Source organism: Medicago sativa, chromosome 8 (assembly GCF_051527215.1).
Source record: "Medicago sativa cultivar Bolivia chromosome 8, Bolivia_mono, whole genome shotgun sequence".
Lineage (NCBI taxonomy): Eukaryota > Viridiplantae > Streptophyta > Magnoliopsida > Fabales > Fabaceae > Medicago > Medicago sativa.
The window spans coordinates 56,897,143-56,909,442 of NC_140756.1; the positions used below are offsets into that span (position 1 = coordinate 56,897,143).

At 33.0% G+C, this 12,300-nt stretch overlaps 1 long non-coding RNA gene and 2 pseudogenes across 2 annotated transcripts; 2 read left to right on the top strand and 1 right to left on the bottom strand.

Annotated features, from left to right (window-relative positions):
* Window positions 1-516: 516 nt before the first annotated feature.
* Window positions 517-2,258, bottom strand: LOC146899790 (uncharacterized; annotated as a pseudogene).
* Window positions 2,259-5,176: 2,918 nt separating this feature from the next.
* LOC146899791 (uncharacterized) lies at window positions 5,177-8,914 on the top strand (annotated as a pseudogene). Its single transcript, XR_015023530.1, has 3 exons — window positions 5,177-5,601; window positions 6,012-7,721; window positions 8,448-8,914. The product of XR_015023530.1 is annotated as an uncharacterized LOC146899791 (transcript).
* Window positions 8,915-9,920: 1,006 nt separating this feature from the next.
* Window positions 9,921-11,874, top strand: LOC146899792 (uncharacterized). The gene is made up of 2 exons (XR_015021912.1): window positions 9,921-10,134; window positions 11,262-11,874. It is a non-coding gene; the product is annotated as an uncharacterized LOC146899792 (long non-coding RNA).
* Window positions 11,875-12,300: the final 426 nt, after the last annotated feature.

Consider the following 12,300-nt stretch of genomic DNA (forward strand, 5'->3'; position numbering starts at 1 on the left):
CGTAATTCTAGCCCGTGCTTGGCACGGGTTTCCAAACTAGTACTTAAAGAAATAAGTAAATGAGATATTCCAAAAAAATGCACCTATCGATTACACTTATCTCCATTTATATCTACCCAATGCATTACCCGCCGTGATAACACTATTGTTTTTTTTTTATATAAAATATAATACTAATTTTAATATGGTAATAACAATGTCATTAAAGCTTTTTATTTTTTATTAGACGATAATAAATTAAGGAGATTTTTTGTAGGCTTCTGTTTAATGAAACAGTTTATATTACTTTTTTTTTACCGGTTTATATTATTACTTGTTACTTATTTGCAACGATCTCTCATTAATGCATTTAAATAATTGCACTATTTTTGTGGGATTATATCAAATTTTATATTATTACAGTCTATAATTTTTTTTAAGCAACTATTGCAGTCTATATAAAAAAAATAGTTAAGATGAGAATAATAAAATATAATAGGATAATAGACCAATTATAAGAAATATGAAGTTGATGGAATTGAAATAATCTAAAAGGACAAAATATAATAGATTTGTTCTCGATGTAAACATTATGTTAAGGCACAAATAATAAAATACAACAAATATAAGTGAAAAAATATTTCTAAAACTAGACCATTGACCCGTGCTACCGCACGGGTCCTACTACATAGAAATTAATCGAATCAATGAAAAATAATTCCACACCAGGGTTTTCGGCGCCTTTGCACTCCCTGCATCTTTTGCAAGACAGCTTTCCATCAACCACAGTAACCAATGACGCACACTGAGTACATGAACGGAAAAACCATTCCACACCAGTCTCAATCTCGCATACGGTAGCAAGTACTGTCCCAAAACATGCCTAATGTAATGAGAAAATACAAACTATTAAATTACAAAACTTTATTTTAATCCATCACAGCAGAAACCAAAAAAATACATTATGCAATATATTGAAATAAGATATGTTTAGTACCGATCTCGCCTCAATAAGATTCTCAACAGTCATTCTGGAGGTGTCAAGCAACTCCTCAGATACAGGGCGTGCAATACATGAGGACATCTAACTAACACCTTGCGTTAGGTCAACATGACCATTTTCCATCCTGTTAACGGACATCATTTACATTAAGAACCTATTCACAAATTTCTAACTAACATAATAATATTGTCGTGACTATTAATTTAACTAATATTTACCTTCTTTTATAATCTTCAACTTCAGGAAGATCACCCTCCATGATAACCTTGGACCCGAAAAACCCACACCCATTGCACCTGTTTATTGGGTAAATATTAGTTAAATCAGTATTAAAGTCATAAGTAAAGTGAGTACACTGAACACAACACTAAGTCATATTAAAATATTTACCCATATACTTCCTCAATCTGCCAAACTGTACAATCAGCACAACAGACTTAGTGTTGTCATGGGTTGCAAAGTAGTTTTCAATATCAGTTGCAAATTCACCCCAAAGAGAGCAACGAATCCTGGTGTTCCTGAAACACCAAATAACACAATCAACTCGATCATGAGAATAAAGTCATCAATTGAAATAAACCGATAAGTTATATATTGCACATCTTACTCTAAATCCTCGAGTGTAAGATCAATGACTTTGCTTTTTCTTCCATTCTTTTCGGTTTCGCGTACACTATCTTTCTCAACTACATGACCAATGACATCTACAACAAAAAAATATGCATTAACATTACAGCTAGTAACAAATTCGCAAAAAAAAAAAAAGGTAGGATTTCATACCAGCAACCACGTCCTCTAACGGAGAGATCAAAATGTCTTTGAAAGACATGAATTCAAACACGTTCCGAGGTAAATTGCCTGCATTCACCTTAGTAAATCTCGCATTTGCCGCCATGTTAAGTTTGTGCTTGTGTGGCAAGAGTTTGTAAGGCCCCTCATTAAATCCTACCATGACATTCTCTAACTTATATGTTCCTCATTCTTCAACCATTCCTTGAATCGTTGGCACCAGGAACTTACGAACAGTGGCATGGATCCTTCCTCGCTAAACAAAAAATAACATGTTATCATAATGGCAACTTGAAAAAAGGATCATTTATTTATACAATCGAAACATATAATATACCTTCTCATCAACCAATATCATGTTCATGAAGATAACATCGTCTGGATTTTCCTTATCACGGATCAGCCATATATGGGCCACACGGACAATCAACTTCAAATCCCTCCTTCCACCTGTCACAGCTGAGATGGGGGTGAAAGTGTTTGCCATATTAGCAAGTGCAAGAAAGAGTTATATTTGATATATATTTGCTTAAAGTCGAGAATGGTTGTAATAGCACAACTAAGTGGTATTTAAATATCATAGTGTTCTAAAGGTAATAATTACTATTCAAAAGTTTTTAATTTCCATTAACGACGTTTTAAAGCCATTAACTACGTTTCCAATTGCCATTAACACTACATCATAATTACTATTCAAAATCGAATCAACCTTCCCTCAAAAAAAAATCGTATCAACCTTTAAACAGCAATAATTTTTGAAATAAGTATGTCATAATTGTTTTTAATAGGTAGTAATTGGTAGAGTGGTTAGTGCATAATGCATAAAATCAACTAAAAGCGTGGAGTACCGTGGATTAAAAGGACGTTAACGACGTTTTTAATGGCCATTAACGACGTTTTCAAGCCATTAATTACGTTTTTAATTGCCATTAACAGTACGCAATAATTACTATTCAAAATCGAATCAACCATGATATGCGTTATTTTTTGAAATAAGTACGTCATAATTAATTTTAATAGGTAGTAATTGGTAGAGTGATTGGTGCATATTTTAGTGGTAAAATTCGCTGGAAATTTCACCTTGAAACGCATATCCTCCTACCACTCTGTATCGGATAGCACAGTATGGTGTAAATAATCCATGTGTGAAACATTGAAATGTCAGTAGCCTAATGCGACAGGAATTAGTGTATGCGTGAAACAGCAAGGCGTGTATGCGTGAAACAGCAAGGCCTAAAAAATGTATGCGCGAAACATCTTCAATTGCCATAAACTTAGGGATGTTTACGTGTCTGCGTGAAACATTTTTAATGGTCATTAACGACGTTTTCAAGCCATTAACTACGTTCTTAATTGCCATTATAAGTGAGCATTAATAGGTATTCAATTGGTAGTAATTGGTAGAGTGATTAGTACATGTTTCGACTTGATTAGGCTTTAATAGGTATTCAATTGCATTAACGAAGTGAGAGAACTTTTTTCAAGGTCGAATAAACGGATGTGATCAAATGCTTGAACGGATGAGATTACTCGAGCAATTACTACATGTTTAGGAGGGAAAAAAGCTAGGGAATTAGGGCAAAATAGGGATGATTAGGGCAAACATGCTAGCCAAGCAAGTCTAGCTTTTATAATAAAGGATAACCAACTACATGATTCATCCACTGATACTTCAAATATCTTTATGTGAACGGGAGATATCGGAAATGAATTCAATGAATATCATATTCGGTTGAATAAAAAATAATAAAACAAATAAAAAGACGAACAACAAAAAAACAAAGAAAGAAAAGCAAAGGAAAAAGCTAAACAAACAGAAAGAGAGGCAAGGTTGTGATGTGAAAATTTGTGAAGTCATAGGTCTAATTTATAGTAATTTTCGTAGGGTAATTTGTAAACTAAATGAATCTAATTTGGCATGAGAGTTAATTACACGCGGTTATTTTTATGCCATTACTTTAATATTCGGTTACATATATTCCATAACATAAGTTTTACTATTTTTTGTCCGCCCTTTTTAATCAATTTTATTTCATTGATTTACTATTTTTCCGGTTGACCATCCCTTACATGTGGCTTTTCCTTATTATTAAGGAAAATCAAATCATAATGTGTTTAATTGTTTTAATAAGACTTTGAATAAAATATACTTGACATAATTACAACCAAATCAATTGTTTCACATCATTTGTCAAAAAAATAATTTATCTAACATTATTTGGTTTTTTTTTAATAACCACTATTATACGTTATTCTTACTATGTTACTATACAATATATATTTTGAAAATAGAAACAAAAGAATATAAATTTAAATTATACAATATATATTTTGAAAATAGAATCAAAAGAATATAAACTTAGATTATATAAAAAATTAATGGTTACTACCAAATCTAATTAAATTATTTTAAAAAGTTACACTTTTATCAAATCATATATTTTTTTTTGACAAATCAAATCATATTTTTATTATTTGACATATATCAATTATTTGATCTCTTTGATATTTAAATAATTATTCCATTAATCGTATTTTAATTAGATATTACTTGTTTTATTTTAATATCTGAATTCAAATATTTTAATTTAAAGGCAAAATTACACAATTAGTCCCTTAACTTAATTTTAGGTAACACTTTCGTCCTTTATCTTTTTTTTGTAACGATTTAGTCCTTTTATGTTATAAAATGACAATATTTTATCATTTTTTATGAGATTTTTTCAATGAAATTTTATTTTCTAGGCTTGTATGATGAAGATTTGCGTTTGTCTATGAGTTTGATAAATTTTTTTTGGAGTTTTTGATTATTTTTTTCATAAAAAAGGATAACTATGTTGTTATTTTATAACATAAAGGACTAAATTATTAAAAAAAAAAGATAAAGGACGAAAGTGTTACATAAAATTAAGTTAAGGGACTAATTGTGTAATTTTGCCTAATTTAAATTATTTGATTATTCAAAAAAAGCATATTTTATTAAAGTTTGTATTTTTTGAATAAGAAATGTTTGATTTCTAATTTAATTTCAAATATTAGAATTTGAAATTGTAAAACTTCCTTTTATACATAAACGTAAACATTAAATACAAATTTGTGAGGATGAATGTGGTGAGAGTATTTTGTGAGGATGAATGTGGTGAGAGTATTTGTAAAAAGAATAGGATGAGAGTGCCACGTGTCATGTGTCATAAGAATAGGAGGAGAAAAAACATTTTCATAAAGGGCTATGGAATAAGCCGAAATTTATATTATATAGATATAGATATAGATTGAGACAGAAATATATTTAACCCATGTCATAATCATTTATATAATTATTTTATTTTTATTTTTCGAAGAAATATAATTTTTTTAATGTGATTTGATCATTTGATATTTGCATCGCAGGTGACATTTTCTGGGAACAACAAAAGCAAGGAGAATTTCTCACTAGCCACCACTAACTGAACCTCTGTGTATAAACAACGAAAAAGAGAAGAAATTATAATCGTAACACAAAAACAAGATTCGAATGGCGTTCGAAATACCAACAGATCAAATAAAGCAGTTACAGATCCTTCTTCGCAAAGACGCCAATCTCTCATGGTACAATCCACAAAATGACGAAAATCTCCCTCTCCCAAAACTACCTTCCGTCGCAGAAACCGTCGCCAAACTCGATCCTTCGCTGTAAGAATTGCAATGGCAGACTCCTCCGTGGCGTTCAATCGTTTATCTGCTTTTTTTGTGGTGCAAATCCTCACAAAGATCTTCCTCCTGAAGCTATTAAATTTAAGAATACTGTTGGGTATCGTTGGTTGCTTGAATCTCTTCAACTCGATGGATCGGTAATGTTAATCTTTTTATAGTTTTCTTGATTCTATTTCATTATTTTAAATTGAATGCGCCTCCCTTGATGCTGGAAATTTTGTGTTATTTTGATATAATGTTCTTCATTTCTCCTTTATTGTGATGCAAAAAGAATGTGGTTATGGAAAGTTCAAATTTTTTTGTTCTAATTTGATTTATCAGATTGTGTGTATGTGTGTGTGTGTGTGTGTGGTTTGGATGGCTTTAAGTTGCTGTTGTGGTCTCAGTTGTAGTTATGCTATGAACCTTTATATTGTGGTAAAATGCGATGTGATTGAAATTACAGTTGTGATGATGTTGCTGAGACATCAAAGTCCTATAGATTGTGGCGCAACTGCAATTTAAAACCATTTTGACTGTTATGTTAGCTCTGCGAATTGCTTTGCAGGAGATGGTGGCACCGACGTTGGTGTGGAAGAACATGCATCAAGCAGAACAAGGAGTGAATTAAACGATGAGATTCCTTTATATGAACTACTGGATTTGGAAATTCGATGGCCTTCTGAGGCGGAGAGAGCACTGTCAAGTAATTCAGATTCGGAAGCATTTCCGGGTGAAAGTTCGTTGAGTTTGTCTGGTGTTGATCTGGTTAGTTTTTTTGATCGGAGAGAATCTGATTTCAGTGTGTCTGAGCAGAATTCGGCTTTTGAAAGAAATGTAGGTGCTGCTTCAGATAACACTTTCCAAGCAAATGAGAATCTTAGTTTGTTTCAGAATTTCCAAGCTTCAGAAGCATCAGGTGGGTCTATAGAGGATCAGAGTGGTGATTCCTTTTCCGGTTGGGAGGCGAACTTCAAGTCTGCTAGTTGTGGTCCTGTTCACGAAGAGTCCAATTCAGTCAGTCATTCTAAAGTTGAATTGGATACGGTATCTGGATATGGGAAAGTTTCTGTCGCTGTAAAGGAGAACGATGATTTCAATCCTTCAGCATCCGGTGAAGATGATTGGTTTCAGAGTGATGAATTCCAAACTTTGAACTCAAAGATAGATGGCCAGTCTGGGAAGTTGGAAACGACCGCCGATCTCCATCATACGGAAAAAGAAGAAGTTGCCAATGGTTCCTTTACTAGAAATTTGGACTGGATGAAGGATGACCAATGGCAAGAGAGTGAAACCAAGATACCTGATATTGAGGCTACTGATGAAGAAGATGATTCATATGATGCATGGAATGATTTTACTGGCTCAGCCGGCACACAAAACCCTTCTGGTATTATTTCCAGCCCAAACATGACTGCCGGAAATTTTGAATTTTCTGCAGATCTGAGTGATACAAAAACAGCAGAGGATGCTAATAGTTTTTCTAACAGGGACTTTAACTGGATGGAAAATGATCAACGCCAAGATAAATAATGTTGGTACTGATGAAGGTTCTTATTCATTTGATTCATGGAATGATTTCACTGGCTCAGCCACTACACAATTCAGAGATAACTGGCCAGACTGGGAAATTTGAAATGACTGAAGATCCCAACGATACAAAGATTGCAGAAAGTGCTGATGGTTCATATAGTAACTTTGACTGGATGCAAAATGATCCATGGCAGGGGAGCAATAACAAGGAAACTGATATTACGGCTACTAACGAAGTCACTGATTCATTTGATGCATGGAGTGATTTTACTGGTTCAGGCTTTTCACAAAATCCTTCCAGTAGTGTTTCACACTCTGTGATAGAAGACCAGACTGGCATATCTGAAATTACTGCTGATCTTCATGATACCAAAACAGCAGAGGGTGCTAATGCTTCTTCAGTTAAAAGTTTTGACTGGATGCAAGGTGACCAATGGCAAGTTAGCAATAACAAAACAACCGATAGTGTGACTACTAATGATAATGCCGACCCATTTGATGTATGGAGTGGCTTTACTAGCTTGACCACTAAACAAGAAGATCCTTTCCGCAACATTCCTGGACAAACTGTGAATCAAACTCCATCTGAAAAGACCTTTGAAATGGATTTATTTGGACCATCGAACAACTCACATGATATGGATTTTAGTGGATTTTCACAGAATGATTTTTTAGGACAGTTTGATAATGCACTGAGTACTCCTGCAACAACCAATGGTCAACCTGCAGCTGCTACTTTAAACAGGTGCCGTGATATTATCGCAGTTGCATTATTTTATTGTAGAAAGATATGCATAATTGAATTCAACCAGGTTTTTTAGTATCAGATCAGACGGAAATTAAGTCTATTTACAACACCTTTAGGAGTTTTAAGTTCAATATATCAGTCTACATTTAGTAGCAGTTGTACTTGTATAATTCAATCAATGTAAGGGATGCTTATATATTTTATGGTCATGTGATGTGAGGATTCTGACATGTCTAGGTAATAGGTATAAGCCAATTTCATTTGCTGATGGTCCCAAGTGCCAAGGGATCTGTTTTAAGGGTTCTATTTCGATGTACAAGTTGAATAGGAATCTGACTGATTGCAGAATTCACATTTTGTAGCTTTGCATATGACTCGAAAATATTTTCCTCTTATAAGTGAATGGTTGAAAGCCTTAAGGATGTGGGAAGGAACACACTAGAGGGTCTTTCTCTTTATATTCTGTCCTCTATTAGAACATCAATGTCTAAACATATTTATTCTTCCTTGTTCCTTCCTTGTATATATACTTCTACATTGGAAGCACTTAAGAACTTGGAAGTTCTTCATCCTTTAAATGGTGATTTCTTAGGCTTTGCATTTTACCATTGATTCTCTTGTTAATTGATGTAGTTTTTGAACATTCCTGCAAGCTAAATTTGTTCTTGATTGACATTTTGTACTTTCATAACTGAAATTTATGCTATCTTGTTGCATGTTTAGGGTGGTTGATGAGGATACCATGAGACAAAGCCCTAGAGATGTTCCCACTGCAGAAGTAGGGTCAAAAGACGACGTAGAGATGTTAATGTCACGGATGCATGATCTCTCATTTATGCTTGAGAGCAATCTTTCATTTCCCCCAAAATGAGATATGGAGCTACTTTATTTTCTCAAAATTCATGTTCAGTCTTTCTACGTCTTGATATTTAAATTAATTTTCTAATCTGTAACACATGTTCTTCTCCTTTCTCTGTAAATTAGATTTTTAATTGTAAATCAAGTATGTTGGTGTTGTATTGTTTTACAGTATGCAACTACTGTATATTAGCGGATAGTTTACCTTGGGGAGGAGATGATTATGGCCTTTGATACCTTATTGGCCAAAGTCGAACATAAAAGATGTCACTGTTACAGTTTTTCTATTATGTGTTGCGGATATTCAAATTTTTTATCCTCTTCCTTGGAAACTACCTTTTTATTCACTAAGAAAACAAAACTGAAGTAATTTGTTGGAGCAGAAAATAACAAGTTTAAAACATGTCAATTGAAGAAGTTTGCTGGAAGTTTATAAAATTAATTCTCAGTAGCAAGTAGAATGCATATATCTTGTATCTACACTCCAGGTTCTTGGCCTGTTATGTTCTTTGGTTTAACATGGGATAATTCATGAAGGGATAGCTTAAAGCTTTAAAAAGGGAAATTATTTATTATTCTTAATTTTGCTGATGCTACCTATGTTCATGTCTGTTAATTCCGGTCTCGCAGCCACAACATCTACATGGTCACCATAGTTTTCTCTGAAATTCCGTGCTAATTCTGCCTCTTAGCCAAGAAGCTTAATCAGGTAGGTAATGTTACTTGATGTGTTTTCCAAAACCTCTCTGAACTGGTTGGTTGCTTTCTCGGTGGTTTGTATCTGTCCTGTCATTTTTGTTTCTTAATTAGGTTTTGTCTAATATGCACATTTTGCTTTGACTGTGGGGATGATTTTCTATTTAGTGACAATATATTTCATTTGTATTTACTGGAATAATTTAGTTTATCTTGAAATAATATAGCTTGGGGAACACTCTTGTTACTTTCCCCTTTTTTCATGGTTTATGAAGTTTCTCTGAATTACTTTTGCGTATATCTTCCCTTTCAATTTGTACCCTTCTTTCATTTCCATTCCATGTGTACGTGGTAGAATGGATACCATTGGAGATCGTACCATGATCCTAGCAGGTTGCTTAATTGACCAAGTAAGTTAAAGTACACTCGACATGTTATAATTTATACAGAAAAAGAACATGATTATATGTTCGAAGACATCTAAAAAGATTGGTGAACCACTCTTTTGGTACACCCTTTTCTACACCCGCTGATGTGGCATCCTTTGTCTGGTGGAAATTAAATTATTTTTTATTTAAAAAAGCAAAATACAAATCAAACCTTACACACCCTCTCTCTCATATATCTGTGTAACAAAAAAAAAACACACCCTCTCTCTCTCACTTTCATTTCTCAGTTTAATTTCTTCTCCTCTCTGTGTCTCAGTTCCAATTTCCAGCCAACCACGCAGCCGCCTTCACTCCAAAGGACACCACACTCACGCCGTATCCTACTCTCTCTCTATATATATGTTTCATCACAATTGTTGGGATCAGATTCGCCGTCCTAATTGTCTCTGTTGCTGTTTCTGTTGAATGTGAGTTTTATCTCAAATTTGTTCTTCAATTTCTAGTTTGAGGGTAAGCATTTAGGGTTTATATGTTTATATTTTTTGAAATCTGTTCTTCATATTTCATATGAGTCATACATTGGTATATGAGATAGTAATTTAATTTAACTTTCTAGGTAAATTTCGCATAATTTAATTCAAGTTTTGGGTAAAGTTTTTGGGTAAATTTTGGCATGATTAAGTTATGGATTAAGACATGGGTTACTAGGTTGAAAGGGAATTGGTTTTTGATTTAAGATATGAGTCATTTGTTTTGTTAGAGAGTAATTCAATTTGAATTTTTGGGTAAATTTCTGTTTGATTTAAGTTTTGGTATACACATTGCATGATTATTTTGGATTTTATAGAGATTTTATTTACAAAAACTTATTTGGCTTCGTTCTCAGATGCAAATTGTTATCGAACTATTTCATAGTGTTCAACTTGTGCTAGTATTTAAAGTTGAGTCAATCTAAAATTACGAAACATAACCATATGTGTGACCACGATTATTGACCATGGGGGTTTTTCACGTGTTGTTAACTTAGTTATTATATATTACTTACACCCATTCTTTCATTTTTAACTCTAGAAAGCTTTCAAACATTATTAGTAGTTATTTAACTCAACGTTGATTGATTTTTCAAGATTTATCTTCTATTCTTATGCATAATAAATTTTCTTTCTTTCAAAGGGTGTATGAAGTACCTTTGGTCTTTTTAACTTTTTTGTTAATTGGTGAATTTAGTTTATTTGTTAAAATCGTCAAGGTAAGCTTTTTACTCTTCCTTTGTAGCATTTCCGCTTGTGGCTAGCATTTTCCCTTTTCACCAACATTGTTAATCTTGAGTTCTTGCTATGTCAACTCGACTTTTAATTCTAGATAATGACTGATAAGGATATTGATAGGAGTTGAAAAAGTATTATTTTTGTTTGTTTAAAGTTTAGATTGTAATTGTTATATCATTATATGGAATGATTACCATGATCACAATGATATGTAATGTTTTAAGTTTTGCTGATGATGTCGAGTATAACATCGATGATTTCGTGAATTTGAATTATGTAGAATAATAGCTTGTTATTATCTTAGTTTATTTTTTTGTTCTTTTTAGAGTTTCTTGGATGATGGATGTTGTTATTGTTAATGTCTTGGGTGCTTAAATTTGTGGGCTTATTATTTCTTTGGAGTTGTGGAAGGAGCTAATATAAAGGGAGGCTAAAGGTACCGACCTCTATCATGGTTTCGATGTGAATAACCAATCAGTATCTACTATACTATAATGGCAGTAAGACTGCAGCTCCGGGAGCAGTTAAGGTGTGCAATCGTATAGGTATAACTTTTTGCATCTTGAGTCCGAAGAGGATGTATCAATAGATGGTATAGGCGAGTGAGTAGTCATAATTATAGTAATGTTATTCTTGAAATGGTAAGTGTAGAAGGGATGTCTTGGAACATATTTATGATTTATATCAAAACCTTCATGGTCATTGAATTTGTGCTTGGTATGGGTAGGTATCAGAGGGAAAACAATATCATGTCCCATTTTTAGTTTCACCTATTTGTATGTAAATGGTGAAAATAAAGTGACATTTTAAGTTTGTAAAAGAATTTTTAATGGAAGGTTGCTCAACTCATTGGAAATGGTCTATGTCCCTGAGCTTCCCAATATTGTAGTATGAGTTTTGTAGTATGAGTTTTGATGATACTTTATCCATTGTAGGTTAGTGTTTCTCTCAATTTATTTTGCTTCTCATTTAATGTATGTGATTTTACTAATATTGTCCACGAGTTTGTCTAATAGGTATTATGATTGTAAAGTTATCTAGTGTCTCCATTATATAAATTGTTCAACTTATCAGTGAAATAGGTGGAAGACTAGAGGGAATAATAGGTGGAAGATTGAATTTGCTATGGTGGAGAGATTTGTGTTCGATTGGAAGGGAATTTGATGTGGAATCAAACTGGATTTCATTGGTGGATAGGAACGATAATTTTAACAGTAAACAAAATTGTGGTTACTCCTTTGATAAAAAGTGGGTAAACACTTCACAAATTTGGTTAGTTCGCGAGTTAATATCAATTTTTTTAAAATTCTCAAAGCTTATAAGAGAAAGTGGGTAAACACTTCACATATGCTTCAATTATTTGGT